Genomic DNA, 17,014 nt, shown 5'->3' on the forward strand with positions numbered 1-17,014 from the left:
TTCCGATATGTTAGACTGGTTCATCGTCGGTATTTTGCTTTCTGTATTGTGCCAAGAACAGCAGCAATTGTTTTTTCAAAGTTGAGATTTCAAAACGAGCTTTCAGGTTTTCATTTATTAGTTCTAATGCTAACTCATACAGATGTGGTCTTCTGTATTACTTTTGATGTAGGGAGGTTAAAAATGAAACAGCGACTGAAAAATAATGAAAGTTTTACTTACATTTTGTATAAATGCGAACCAAAAATACCACATTTTAGCTCAATTTGACGGCAGATGGGGCATCCACCCCCCAATGCCAACTTTGGGATTCTACTGAACCGGAAGCAATGTCTTTGATAATTTTCTCGTAGAGGATTAATATGTTTCAGGGTAGCGAGATATTGCTTTAGGATGACACATAACTTGTTAATCCAGTTTTATAAATGGAAGAGAAACGGGCTGTTTTCCAAGAACAGGGAAAACATGTTTCCCTGAAGCATCTATGAAAAATGAGCGAAAGCGGAAAAGAAAGAATAGATTACGTCGAACGCAGAAAGGTTTTGCTTATATTGTCCTGGACAGAGGCTCTCAGGCCGGAGAAAAAATAAAAGTAACTCATCCTCTGGAGAAGTGATAAATAAATGAGATATAGTGGACGAGCAAACGGATTGAGCAGGGAAGTACGTTGATTATGCAGTTTTGAATTTATTACCAAATAACTCATTAAAATTTACTGTTCTTCCCTCAACTTCTGCACCTGATGCATCATTGTACATTACAAGAAGTATGCTAGAAGTTTTATACCTAAGACCAAAATTGTTTAGTGTTGTTGATGCTGGTGTCTGATTTTTTAAAATATAGTTTAGGTATTTGCTGCATCTCAATAGCTTTTTTTCCTATATCAGAAATTCTTTTAAGGATATGTGTTCATTTGAAAATGCACGGCACAATTCCCAAAGCTTTTTCTTATTTCTTAATATGTGGCGACTCTGTTCGCCATGCCTTGTTGGAAATTTCATTGTTTTTACTTTTTGAACAGTACAAAATATTTATTGTTGCATTAAAAACATCGGAGAAGTAGCCCATTGTCTCGTATATTGTTCCATCTAGTAAAAGTGTCCACTGTAACACATGTAGTATTTTACAAATTTCACCCAAAGGGGCCTTCCTTAGTCAGGCACAAACTTTCTTTTTTTAGTTGGAGTGCTGGCTTCTGTGCTTGGGAGTAACATATGGAACGGGGAACTCGCGGTCTAGGAGAATCAACTCTTTATATGAGATGACACATTCTGTCGGAAAAATAGAGATGACATAACCTAAGCTGTTATTTTTACGCGCGTTATGAATATTGTACTATCCCTAATCAAGTCCTTGAATAGAATTGTCGACAAAGGATCTGATGTTATCCCATGTTTACTGTCGATCCGTATCTAAGCCCAAGTTATAGTCACCAAAATGAGCAACTTTGTCACATTGTAATGGCAACTGAAAGTGATTCGTGGCATGTTTCAAGTAAATTTTGAGGACTGTTTCTATATGGTCTGCAGAAACACTCGATGAACTTTTTTTGTTTTTGTACGGACTTAGCTCAAATAATTTCACACTCATGTACGAGATGATTCTGTGCTCTGCTGCCACATTTATTTTAATACTACGAACACTCCGCCCTATTGTCTTGCAGTCGTTTATCTATGTAGACAATTGGTTGAAAAACGGCATTCCACTGTTCATTACCGATTCTTTCCATCGTGTTTCACTCACCACTAAACAGCCATATTCCGGCAACAAACTAATATTTATAGCACAGTCCGTAAAATTGTTTTTAGTTCTTTGTGTATTTTCGTAGTATAGTTTAAAAGTTGTTTTCTGTTCCCCGTATCTTTGATCAGCATTCTTCTGTACATCACCACATTAAACAGAGAATATGGAGTACCTAATTTGGCACACTTCTCTAGCGTAGGATCACGTTGTCCAAGTCACTCTCACCCTTTTCTTGCCACATGTGTTGAACATTGTAAATTATATTAATTGAGTGTTATGTAGCAATAAGAGATAACGGTATTTCACTGCATTTCCAGTTGGAGATACTGTCAAACGCAGACCCTAGCCGTAAGCTTACTACAGGGTTCACAATGGAAATGATGAAGCACAGAGAAACCACAAATATTTTTCCCGAAACAGAGGCACGAACTTTAACTTTTCTACAGTTTGAAGCCATCTTTTTGAACTTTATTCATAGACGATCCTAGATACATTCAAAGTTTTCTTAGTGCCAAACTTAACATACAGATTTACGATGTGGAGCCGCATCATTCAAAATCTATCCAAAACTTTTGATCCTCTAACCATAAGTTCTCCACATAGGTTTCCTTGTCGGATTACCTAGTCCCACTCTGGAGCTATACCAACTGTCCCCATATTACAGTACTATATCGAAAAACTAAATCCCACCTATATCAACAAACGCTTCAAAACTCAGCATCCTTTATTCATGCAGTATCTAGTGTCTCACTTTAGACCCCACACCAAATCGCTATCAGCATACCCCTTGTCCCTAATGTTTACGCTCTGTCAGTACAATTTACCCTCGTGAGATTCACCGTTCTTAACCCTACAGTGGTAATGTGAAGGAAAATTTCATGAATGGTAACATTTTGCCTCCTGGACCCAGAGATAGTTTTGACTGATAAGATGTGAACTAGGATTTAAATTTTTATTTTTACAATATTAAATACAAACACCAGACAGTGGACACAATTTCAGCGAAACAGTACATTCATTTCATTGAAGCAATAACTTCCTGGTTATAATAAGCTCGATAACGATGTAACTATTTTATTGCTTAAATACCGGCACTCAAAATAAAATATTTATTAACTAGAAAGAAGTAAACCAGTATTTCTCCTAATAGCGGTGTATTACACATAGGGAAATTCACGTTTCAATTCTGCAGCAGTCTCCACACATGATTTTTGCGTGACTTAGGTAAATCTAAATCCATTTACAGCACTTCTGGCAAAAGTATCTGCTCTTACTGTGTTTACACATGTAACATCGTCCTCGTTTTCATAGTTAAGGAGGTACAGTTTCATTTTCTTCTAGAATCAATCCAGAAAACCTTCCTCCGATTTTCGAAGCTCTGCGGGATTTTGTTTATTCAGTGCTCTCTCTTTCAATCACACTTTTCCCAGTTCTTTTAGGTATTTTCGCTCTTAGAATTTATTCGCTCTTTTCGCTGAATGTGCAACATTACCATTGATCGCTTCTACATTTAAGAAGTGATAAAATTACGCCATTGGGCATCGTCTACTATTTCTGTCTTCGTCCTATTCAGTACGTATCGCGTCTAATGTGTCCACCCCAACTTTAGTTTCATTGTAAAGTCTGACGATCTCTGACTTCCTCTTATCTCCGGTACTCTCATCTAATTTGTTGTGATTATACATATTTGAGATCAGCACTACACACTGATTTTTCTTAGGTGCGTAGGAGACAATGGTGCAGTTCTAATGAAAACCAAACACACTCCTGTATTATTTTCTCTTTTTGGCATTCACGAACGCGGGGGGAACTCTTCCTTTATTTTACAATTTGTCCCTGTAATTGTTAACTTATTGTCCCATTCCATTGATTTAACTAAATTGTAGCTTGTAAACCAATTATTGTCAAAGGTCACGTTGCGAGATGAACCATAAATCGGTTGTCACAATCCCTTCACTACTTCCTCAGGTTTGTTATCTATATGGAACGGACCTTCTGGTTGTGTCCCCACATACACTTCCATATTTGTTGTGTAGTATAATGTTTCCCCAACAAGACTAAAATTTTATTTCCATATTTTGCAGGTCTTTTGGGCATATACATACGAATTCCACATTTTCACCGGAAACAGACAAGTGCCACATCCAAAATTGCTAACATACCAATTAAGAAAACTGTAATTGCAGTTAGGCCGCTGTGGTTGAGTGGTAGAGCGTTCACCTCTGGTGCTAGGGGTCCCGGGTTCGATCCCAGCCCCCGCCAAGTAAACTTTGTGGTTGACAAATACCGTGTGCGTGGGTTTTCTCGGGGTTCTCCCATTTCCTCCCACTTTCTTCATTCCAAGATTTCATTCATTACTCGTCATCACCGTCTCCTTTAGCCTAACCGGCATAACCGTGGGACGTAAAACTCAAAGACTTCATTTCATTTTTTTGCAATTGCAGTTCTTCACAAATAATTAAAAAAAGTCACGAATTGGGGCTAATCTGGGGCTGAAGGTTATATCTGATTATTTTATTCATTAGCATCTTCCACTCTTTCACCCATCATATCCTGCACATTAATCACTTTCTACTCAGTTTGGCTTTCCCAGTCCCTCATTCTCCATCCTCGTTATCACTTTACAAATTTTTCATTTTCTCTAGTTGTATTTATATTGAATCTATCTGTTTATATTATGTTGTGTGCTATATATGTTTACTTCCTTCATAATGCTAAGGATCGAAGTTCCTTACGCCCAATTTTTTTATTTTCTTTTTGATTTTTTGTTAGATGTTATACCGTATAATTGTAAAATTTCGATAGAACACTGACCACGACTTACACTTTGCACGTAAATTCCTTTTCAGCACTCAGGTTACAGAGGGCGTAACCTTCTCATAGGTTACTAGCCATTTTGACTGTCCGGTAAAAAGTAGTGCATTCGCAAACTTTCCCAGCTGGATTACATGTAGTGAGGCCTATTTGTCAAGACTAGGCTGTGTTTATTGCACTCGTTTTGGCGCACGGTGATGCTGACACATTAACAGGCGACAGTTTGCAAGAAATTGAGAGCTTTTACGAGCGAAAGCTAGCTTGAGTATACAAGTAGAATAATTTTTGATCATCATTATGACCATTTTCTTTCTTATACTGATCTCATTTCATAGTTTTGGATACTGTTTCAGTTCGGTTATTTTATCCCATATGATAATTGACGATGGACAGTCTTTTAGGCATCCTTTGAAGATAAACAAGAAGCAGAGAAATCGACGAGACAGAGCATACAGTGAACCAATTTCTTAGAGTTCTCACTCTCCAATCAGTGGCAACCACCAAGCATCATCAAGGAGTTCACCACCATTTAAGAAGCATACAAATGCACGTAGCACATTGAGCTCCGACTCTCACTCCGACCGGCTTATCGTTCTATGCGCCATGTATACAGCTTCCTACTGCAAAACTACAATCCAAAGTACTTGAGTTCGAAGCGTTTACTTCCGTAACAACTTTAGTATCGGCAACGCAAAGATATTTCGCAAATGGTACAGACAAGAAATGATTTCATCATTAAATCACAGTCGGCTAACTTCGCAAAATAATTCGTGACAATCCAGTTTTGAAATTTTCAGGAAAACTGCAACTTTAACTTCTCTAAACAACATCCGACACTAGCAACCTCAGCCACATACCATGTCAATAGTATTACGAGGGGTTCCTCCATCTATAACACATGACGATATATAAGCTGGACTACCTGAAGTGAGATGCAGGTTTAAAAATGCATCCCTATTTGGAACGATCAGGGACCAACGAACATAGTTCGAATTCTAAGAACATCACAGGATACAATCAACGACGTTTTGCATAAACAAATCTTCGTTTTTAAGAAGAGACGCCGATTTGAACCATCCTGCTCATTACGACCACTTCCTCTCCGAGGTAAACGCTGTCAAGAATACAAAGAACATTCTACTAACATGTGCATCCTATGAACCTGCAGGCCCGTAGCCAGCCCAAAAATATAGAGGGGGCCCGGTAGAAGTTTTTTGGGGGGGGCGAACCAACCATATTATAGTTCATCAAATAGTGACATCAGCACTTCATCATCTTTGCTCTTGAATGTTTAAGTATTTTGGTTCTACTTAATTCTATTATCCCCTCTACACACACACATTAAGTTAACATTATGTAATCTACAGGAAAAAAACGTGAATTTTATTAAATGGGTATTACTAACTACACGAATTAGAATTAAAATATAAATGTTTTTATAGTCCCACATGTAATACTAAGATCAAGATCGAGAGATAAATAGGGAAATTCAACTTTACTTAGGCTCTTGTTTAGGGCTAACTTGCGAAGTTGCCTTTCCGTTTTTATCAAAATCTTGAAAATTTACCTAGAAGAATTTCATAATGTGATTGCTTGTGTGTTTGATTACATGTAAGTGAAGCGTAATTTATGTGCAATACCTTTTGATAAGCTGTTATAAAGACGGGACTAATTCGCAAGTAGAGGGGACTACTTGTCTCTAGGTTCAGGGCGGTTGGATTGTGGATAATTTTCTAGCAAATATGACTGCAAGTGTAGGGTCTTTGTGCTGGATGTGAATTGACAGTACTAACATTTGTAAAACATGATGTTATCCGGGCAAGCGGGGCCTCCCAGGCCCAGTAGCTTCATATATTTCTTTGAATTTCTCAATATTCCTAAATATTTCGCTGATATAAAATTCTGAATTCTTCTGTCTTTAGTCGAAGTTAAAGTCATGAACATATCGAGTTGATAAGGCTAATAGAGTTGGTAAGACCCAGTTGCCTGTCTACGTTACAAAAATATCTTGCCCGGTCAAGGGTTAATCTTTTGAATATTCATGGCTTAATGAATGATAGAACAAAGACCACCAACAATCGTTCATGACTTTCTGCTTGAAAAAGGAAAGCTCTGCAAACCTAAGTACGTACTAAGGTAAGTGCGAAGAAGACATAACCTAACCTAAGTAACCTAGTAGTGCGTTAACCCGCCTTGCTTCCGCTTCTCGCTTCGCTCCTTCTTCCCTCTCAACTCCGCACTCCCCATTAACTACACACAACCGTGCTCCGCGCGTTTTATATAAATGAAGCACCTGCACATTATAGGCATACCAAGACGACACACACCAAAACAGCTTTAAAAAATACTATAATGTTATTCAAACCTACACTGAGCAAAAATGTATGCGGCAGACGTAATATCGTAGATTACATTTGCAAATCCTGTAGTTTTTGGACTTTACATACAGCAAGCGTATAACTGAAAAGGCATGATTTATAGTATTTTCTGTATAAGTGCTCCATCCATACATACTTTCCGTATGAAACAATATAGGTGGTCAGGATCTCACATACAAATGGACGTATCTAATATATAGCTGACGAAGATAACATACATATATGTATGTACTGTTAGATATCAAACATCCTGCAACGGCATGATATAACACGTAAGGGCAGTGCCTATGTAGCATACGGATAACGTAAGCTACGTTCTGATGTTTGTAGTAAGCAAGAGGGTTCTGTATATTTGTACACTGTCCGGAGAACGGATTTTTCTCAGTGTAAGTAAAACGCTGCACCCATCTAGTATGAAGTAAAAGCATCACTGCTTCTTTCATGTTGAATTACATTATTACGCGTAGGTGACTAAGAAATAATTCCAATTTACAACGTTTTTATATGAAAACTAGCTACTTCCACGCGATCCCCCTCCCCAAGTACAATACAAAACTTTTTGCTACTTACTATCTCCTCAAAATCTTGCAAATTTTTACTAGTTCTGGCTCCACAACCCGGAATTTAATCCTTAAACTTAACCGTTAAATATGTTGTCTTGCTCAGTTAGTCATCTAATTAAGATAATTTAGCTTAACTTTATTCTTCTACGAGAACAAACATATGACAATTTTTGCAACCATTACTTTTCGGTGAATGTTCCACCACAGTTCTTGTTTTACATATCACACAACAATAATTTGGATCCTACAAGAATCAATCGCCTTTAACGGAACTCGGAACTCTTAATTTAATTCACAACTAAGTGTTCCACATTTAATCTAAGGTCTGCTGTTGACGAGGATTTTGCAATGCATGTATGTACTACAACTACACAATAGAATAACAATAACCTACCACCGTTACTGCATTCGACGAAAGATAAACGCTTTGTTCCTGATCCTGTTTTTATAATTTGGCTTGCAGCAAGACCATAAAAACCTACCTTACAGATGGCCATTACAACTGTGGCATGAAGTATTATGAACGTATTCCTCCTTTTCGTAAAAACTTGCTTCAATATGTATTGTGTTATTTCATACCGAGATTCGAGAAGACTGATAAACTTTACTTGAACTCCTTTAAAACATGTTTAGAAATGTTCATCAAATAGTTAAAATGGAAAAATTCTTGGAATAATCTCTTTTATATTGCATTTTATTCTTAGTGTTTACACACAGGATTAATGTTTTTTTTTTTTTTGCAAGCCTTTATTGAAAATTTAGGGTGCGGCCCCCTTTTGCTCCCCCCGTGGATACGAGCTTGTGAACCCGTTATCCTAGTAAGAACTGCACTCTTTTTCTCTTCCTATGGAAAGCTGTCCGAATCTGCAACAAGCTCCTACCTACAACACTTGGCATCAATTCCCGTCTCCGACATACAGCTAGAAGTGTAAGTCTCGGCTTGCTCCAGAATAGTTCAAATTAGAATAGATTAGATTTTCTGTCCAGATTTACAAATCTTTATGTGTCACAATGACAGTCATCTATGTTCGACCAGGTCGTCCTATTCCTCTCCCATTCCAATATATTTCTAATAATTTCCGACATTACCTCACATCTTCCAATATTAACACCCGTAGCCGCTCAGACCGAGAGAAACAGCTTTTAACAATTTTATTACTGCCTCCACTACAGGCTTCATTCAGCCACTACCAAAACCAATCCGTTCCTGATCTAACACTACGCCTGACATAGTGAACACTTCATTTCTCGCCCATTATTTTTATCTAGATCCTAGATCTCCTGGATAGTGAACATGTGCCCATTACACTCATTAGAAATTTCCACTACTTCCTCCTCTGTCTCACAACCCCCTCTTCTTATACTTCGCAACTAAACTTACTAAGCCTATCCCTTTTATACTGAAAATGAATTTGGCCCTTCGAATACCAAGACTGGGTCAATTTGGCCCAGATATTCTTTCATAAAGAAATGCTATAATATCAAAGAAAGGTAGTGGGATAATATTTTAGGTATTCCTCCATTAACAACCATTTTTACTTTTGGAAATCGAAATTCATATAAAAATAAACATAAAATACCCAAAAATGACAGAAAAGGTAGCTGGGTCATTTTGACCTAGCCTTGGTACCCCGTGGCCCGGCACCCAAAATAACATATTATTATTATTATTGTTGTTATTATTATTATTATTGAAACGGTATTTTTCTTTTACTTGCAAGGATCACTTCCTCATTCTACCGAGCTTTGATTGGGGTGAGAGTAGTAGAAAGTTTTGTTTTATCAAACACTTTGTGCCAGTTTTTCCCTCATCCGCACTCACCCCTACATATTTCTTTCTCAGCAATTGCTATATTTTTGTTCAGTGCCCTAAAATGTCTGGTTTTATTTTTAGCAAGACACGTAATTCTTCACTCTTCAAAAGCATATAATCTGTCACAAGCTTGTTTGCAAAGCGCATTGCACCAGCAAACCTCTCTGCACGGACTGTCAGGTGTAATCAAAATACAATGTGCGACAGAATTTATTTTTAACAAAGACAGTATATTTTTATGTATAAATTTCTAATGTTACAGTACTATAATTCAGGCATTGTTTGAAAGAATCACGAGTCGCCACTGACAGTGTATACAGCGTATAAAATTTACTGTAATATAAAGAACTATCAGCTACATTGCCCCTTTTTATTGTACGTTAGAAATCTTAACTTTCTGAATGAAACTTGATATTTTTTTTAACAAGAAGCGCGAATGTGTCAAAATAACCCAGGCTTAGTACTTTACCTAACATTCTAGGTTTGGTACTCTAAGGGTTAATCCACTCTAATATCTACCAGAGCTCCTCTGTGACTAAGCGGTTAGCATACACGCCTTTGGCGCGGAAGACCCGGGTTCGATTCCGGGCGGGAGCTCATGTGGTTCGGATTCCACGTTAATCAGTAGGTCCACGTCTCATATAGCCTCGCTGCTGAAAAGGGACGTTAAACTCAAAATTAACTCAATCTAATCTCTACCACCAATCATTCAACTCGCAAACGAGCAGATCATCCCTCAAACGGCATATATATCACATCATCCTAAAATCCTTCCGCGCTACTTTCGTCTAGTTAAACACTCACCTCAAATCTATACAGAATATGTTTTCCCTGGCAACCGCGAAGCTCTTCAGCATCGTTGAGACCTCCACCGAACAGTTTGTAATTATCTTAAATTATACAAATTACGACAGTGGATTACAACCTGAAACAATTTCTGCCATATCAGACCCTTCGCAATATTAGATTCGTTTCAACACATGAGCTGGTAGAATTACCCAAACATCTTATCCTCTCTTACACCACGATCACGCATTCCACAGAGACCAAGAAAAAGTTAAAACCTTTGCTTCCTAATTATAGATTTTCACACCTCTATATTTCACTTAGCATTTTATTTTTCTTCCTGTAGACCATTTCAACTTCAATTCACCACATATCCATCTTCAACTCAACATGGCTCACAACATATCTACTCACAAAGCACTCTCTGCCTCCATTTCTACTCCGCAAATCACTAATGTCATCTATCTATCATAAACGTTATAATGCCCCTGGAATCAATAACGTCTATCGACATGCAAGAAAATCCACCAATACTGCTAAATCTTCCTGGTCACATTTATTCCACGGAACAATTATGTACCAGCTCATTAGAAATCATCCAAATTTCTCTTGTTCCTTAAAATCAAGAACACCGTCCGATACAGCTCAACAGAATCTTCACCAAAATCCTAGGAAAAATATCGTGAAATGACTTCATGTTCATCTTTCTCATTACTATCTTTACCACACCATCAAGCAGGCTCCCGCCCACAAATTAGCATCAACGATCAGTTTCTGCGTCTCCTCAACTGCATCCGTAAGCAGTATAATACCACCAACCCATCCTGTCTGGTGGTCTTTGATTTAGAGAAGGCATTTAATGAGGTGTAGCGTTAGGGTTTGCTTTCAAAACTGCTACAGTTTCGTCCTCTTCTCACATATATCCGTTTTATTTACAATTTTTTGTTTGGCCACCGTACTTACGATTACATTAATCAACAGTTATATCAAACTATATTTATGCACTGTAAAGTGCCTCGAAGGACGCCGTTCTTGGCCGCTGGATATAAGATCCAGGACATCTATAAAGAATTTTTTGAGGGGCTAGAGTTGGTAGACCTATATTTTCTTTCTAAAGAATTATATTGGTTTATCAACCCAGATCTAGAGCTATAGCTTATAGAACTGAAAAAAAATAGCATTAAATTCAAATATATTAATAATGCTTTTAAGAACTGCACTAGTCTTATACACTTTTATCGGTTAATCAATTGCAGGTTCTATTTAACGAAAATCAGCAATTATCTTTTCTAATTTTATTATAAATAAATATCAATTATCAAAAAGTGTATCAAAAATACAGAACAAATATTGAAACAATTTTATAAATATTAACAGTTATGAAATATCTTGGAGTATATTCTCCTTTTATACAAGACAACACGTGTTCAAGTAGGTCAAAACGGTACATTAAATGACAATACTTAATTACTTCAATACTATTATAAATCGTTGATAACTTATTACATTTTGAATTCCTCCTTTAATTCATATAGATTTTACATACATTTAATATATCTCAATATGTGATATAATTTGAATATATTACTAGTTATTTAAATGAAAATGTATAACACTCACCATTAGATAATGACATAATTATGCCCGTGTAATATCAGCCAGGAGACTATTTCACGATATTGCCTCTGAATTTCCAGAAAACTATTACACACCAAAAATGTATTTATATGATAATATTATATAACACTGAATTAACTTACAATATTATACATAAGATGTTTCAATAATACCCATTTATACCTTATATTTTAATATGTAGTTCAGGAGGTGACAATATTCTAAGATATTTTACATAAATTTATTTACAATAAATTTTATTATCCGTTGTTCTCATTTGATATAGCACCATTATTTTCCATCAATCATTGGAACAATCTTCAGAACAATATTTGGAACAATCTTTTTAATAATGTTTGGAAGAATCTTTGGTACCATCTTTGGAATTATGTTTGGAATAATCTTTGGTACCATCTTTGGAATTAATGTTTTGGAATTATGTTTGGAACAATGTTTTGGAAGCTTCAATTCATCTGTTTTTCCTTGATTTCTTTCCAATAAAATCTCCATATAGGACATTGGACAATGACAATTTTTACAAACAATTCTCAATACACAGCATAACGACATCCAGATCTGGAATACTGATAAAAACATGTATTAGAAAACACATTAAAAACCTTTTTTTTTAAAAAAATATAATTTTATATAGCATTACATTTGACTAAAAAGCTGACTAGATGGAATTATTTTTCGAAAGAGTTCTTATAAACTGACTAGATTTTTTTTGTATTCGACTGACTAGAAAAATACATATGTTATTTTCCATTTACCAATATTTCCAATTTAACAATATTTACGATGCATTATTTCTAGGCTCTCTGTACTTTTTAGTTAAACTCACATGGCTTTTTCGTATGTCTCTAGGATTATTAACGTTTACAACTCTAATAGTATTTCTACCTAAGAAACTCACGATCTGATAGGGCCCAAGCCATTTTGCACATAATGATTTAGTTCTCTTTTCTTTCAATGAAGACAAAACCTGTGACTTAATTAATACTTTGTCTCCAACCCTATAATATGTTTCTACTCGTCTTCGATCGTACAACTTCTTTTTACGTTTCCAAGCTTTATCTAGATTTTCCAAAGCTCTATTCCACAAATTTGGATCTTTCTTTTTATTTAAATTCATTATACTTATTTTCCATTTAACATCTAGAGGATTGTGAACGTTATAATTAAAAATTAAGTCCATTGGACTACATTTAGTTTATTCGTGGACCGCATTATTAACTGAAAATTCTATTTCCCGTAATCCTTCTTCCCACGAACTCTGTTTATTATCAAAATATATTCTTAAGGAATTTTTCATTGTAGCCACGAATCTTTCACTGGGATTAGATGCCGCGTGATATGACGATATAGTAATATCTTTAATCCCGTTAGATGTACAAAATCTTTAAACTTCGCTGAGGTGAAGATTGAGTGATTGTCATGACATATACTGAATATAAAACCATTTCTACACATCAATTTATACAGTTTGTTAATCACACTTTGTGTAGATAAGACCTTTATCGGTTCTAAGAATACTCTTTTTGAAAGAGAGTCTACTACAATTAGACAGTATCGTCCCGACTTACTCTCTATCGTAAGTCTACAGCCCAGAGTCTGTTTACAATGTTCTCATACTGAGAGATTAATGTACCAGATTGTTTTCTGTTGTCACTTTTATTTAACTGACAATCTACACAAGTAGATACATATTCTCTTATGTCTTCTAGGATACCTCTCCAAGTAAATCTAGCACAGATCTTAGCTATTGTTTTATTAATGCTGGCATGAGTACCTGGTAAAATTTGTGTATGAAAGAATTCAATAATGCTGGGAACTAACTCCTTCGATAAACAAACCTTATAGGGATTCCTAATTGCCTTGGTCTTTTTACAAAGTATTCCTTGGATTATTTTATATCCTTCAACCTCTTTCCTAGCTCTTATATCTTTAATAATATTTGCTAACTCTGGATTTTTGAGTTAATGTTCTTTTATGGAAATATTAGCATAAGGCATATTCCAGATGTTTATTAAACAATAATTATTAACCTGTTCCGCATGGGATGGCCCGGTTTCCATTTCTTCAAAATTGTTTTGATCGTATAATCTAGATACGAAATCTGCTGAAATATTCATATTCGAGGCTATAGATTTTACTTCAAAATTAAAAGCAAATAGTCTATACAATAGCGAACCATAGCGCTTAACCCTCCTCAGATTTCTCAAAGCATATACTAAACCAGAATGATCCATCCTAAGTTCGAAAGGATTATGTAAGTACTCATTGAAACGTTCCATGATTTCGATTGCAGCTAACATTTCCAATAAATAAATAGGTTTATTAAAGTCGTGTTTCTCTAAACGCCGACTGTAAAATGCAACGGAAACTAAGTTATTATTCTCATCGTATTGTTGGAGGACCCCGCTTAAACTCTTGAGAGAGCTGTCTGTATTAACTATAAATTTCTTACTTAAATCTGGAAGTTTCAACATAACATAGTTAGCAAATAACTATTTTACATCATCGACAGCTTTCTGCTGTTCCGCTCCCCAGACAAATTCTGCTGAAGCCCCAAGTAAACGTTCAAGTGGTTCCATGACCTCATGGAATTGTGGTACAAACTTCGGATAATATTGTAAGAAACAACACAAAGATACTAAACCCTTTTTAGTTTTTGGTGCAGGTAGTTTTCTTATGACCTCTAACCTTGAAGGATCCATATACATTTTCCCATTTTCTATAATATAACCTAAGTAAGAAATCTTATTGGAAAAGAAAGTACACTTCTTAGTTGACAAAGTTAATCCTTTTTCTTCAAGTAATCCTAACACTTTTTCCAATATTTTCTTATGGGATTCAACATCTGGACTTTTACATATGAGGTCATCCATGTAACATTGAACCCCTTCGTTCTTCAATGGATATAACAACCCAGTCAAGATTTTAGACAAAACATGGCTACCTGCAGCCAAACCAAAAGGTAAGACCTTAAATTCATACAATCCCCTATGCGTAAGACAGGCAGTAAAGTGTCTACTTTCTTTAGTTAAAGGAATTGTTAAATAAGCCTTCAAAATATCTAAATGGCTAAATACTTTTCCATCTGATAACTCAGCCAATATATCTTCAACCCTAGGAGTGAACTGTGTGTTTAAATACAAATGACGATTCAGACCCGAATAATTAACAATTAACCTCTTGGATCCGTCATTATTGTTCACTAGGAAGCATGGAAAAGCATAGTAGCTATTACTAGGCTGAATTAAATCTGCCTCTAACATTTCATCCAAAATTTTATCCATTTCTCGTTGCGAACTCCGAGATAATGGATAAGTTTTCTTACGTATAGGAGTGTGGTCGTTAAGCTGTATTTTATACTCAAAATCTTATTTTTCCAACCTGCGATGCAAAAACTTTAGGATATTTATTATAAATCTCATCAACGTACCCTTGTAAGTCTGGGTTTGCCTCAAGTACATCTGGATCCACACTCAACGGATAAGACAATTGCTCCTTATGGGTATTACAACTTCTTTCAATAGAATGATCAACTGCACTGGCAACACTGCAAATCCCATCAACTGGACCTTTGAGATGCCCCTCTCTCTCCGACACCATTGCCTGACTGGTTGACTGTCCATAAGTGTCCGACTCACGCAAGAATAGCTTGGAAGCGTTTCGGGCCGCTTCACTGCAAAATAAATCACACGCACGAGTTCCTGTTTTCAAATCAGGGGAGGGGGTGTTTAAAGTAAAGTTTAATGGTACATGAGCACCTTCCAGCGGGAGAAACAACTTATTGTCCACTAAGTCGATGTTCGCTTTTAGAGTTTTAAGTTCATTTATCCAAACTATGAACACTGGTTCTAAGTCATTCACTAAGTAAAACTTCATTCTGTAAACAGGGTATTTGATCTTAATTGGAATGATCACACACTGATCTAACATTAACTTTTGTTTTTCAACCCCAATTCCTATAAATTTTTCATTAATTATCTTAATTGGGTATTTTAACTGTTTATTCCAATTAATAAACCTCTGTTTGTTTATTAGTGACACCATAGAACATGTGTCCAAACAACCTCTTATATTTTGTCCCAACACAAAAGCATCCTGCAATGCTGCAGTCAAAGTTCCACAAGAAGTGGCATTTTCATTTTCTATTTTATTTTTATTATCACTAATTTCAGTTTCAAAATACGGAAATCTTTTATCTTTTATCTCTCCTTGTTGAGAATCACGACAAAATCTATTTTCATTTCTTTTAAATAACTGTTTTTTTTTTACTTTTATAGCTGTTCCCTCCAGAACCGCCACTGAAACCAAAGTCTCCGCGCTGTCGGTCACGCGTATTACTATCTTTCACTTTCACATTAACTGGTATTGCTTTTGGTACCACTTCGTGTTGTTCTAATTGTACATCCTTACGTCCCTGACTTCTACCTCCCCCAAGGAATTGAATCCCGGACCCCTTCATATGAGTCAACACTTCTTCCGTACTGTTCTTTTTTGTGATTAATCCCTCACTATCATTATTTTCACTTTTTTGTTTCTCGGACCACCTCACCCTTGACCGATTACCTGCAAAGCGTCTTTCATTATTATATAAACAACAGGGTAATTGTTTATTGGAGGCACTAACACCATTAGAAAAGCTCCGGGTTTGATCGTCCGACCCCCTCATTTGAGTAGTACCCTCTAACCGGTCACTAACTTCTGCAAAGCGTCCGTCCGAGTTTAAGTTCATATTCACTTTCACTAACTGCTTATTCACAAGATATTGTTTGTGAGCCCTACAGTTAGCAACTCGATGCTGTCCGCCACAAAAATAGCACTCAAGATTCTTTTTCCGAGTTTCACTAGTATCGGAGTTTCTCACCAGTGCATTATACGATCCTAAGTTTCGCTGATGTTTCTCATACCCAAAAAAAGCTCCCATAAGATGCTCCATTGATACTGGGTATCGGTACTTATAAATATCATACCTAATTTGCGGCTGCATCCCATCCATTATTAAACTAATTAATTCACTAGATTTTTCCCCATCTACAGACCATAACATATTTCATATGCATCGCAAATATTGTTTACAAAATCTAGTATATTTTCTCTAGGCTTCTGTCTTACTCTTACATAGCGATTTAAAATCTATCGCTTTCCTAAAGGTGTAATTAATTTAGTAAACAAATAATTAGAAATGTACCTCCAGTCATTTGACATTTCATACAGAGAAAGCAACTCCTGATTCAACCTCCCTTGAGCTTTATTTAACGCAGCAAACAAAACAGACTAGACTGGAA

The sequence above is a fragment of the Thermobia domestica genome, chromosome 17 (assembly GCF_964235325.1).
Source record: "Thermobia domestica chromosome 17, izTheDome1.hap1.1, whole genome shotgun sequence".
Classification (NCBI taxonomy): Eukaryota; Metazoa; Arthropoda; class Insecta; order Zygentoma; family Lepismatidae; genus Thermobia; species Thermobia domestica.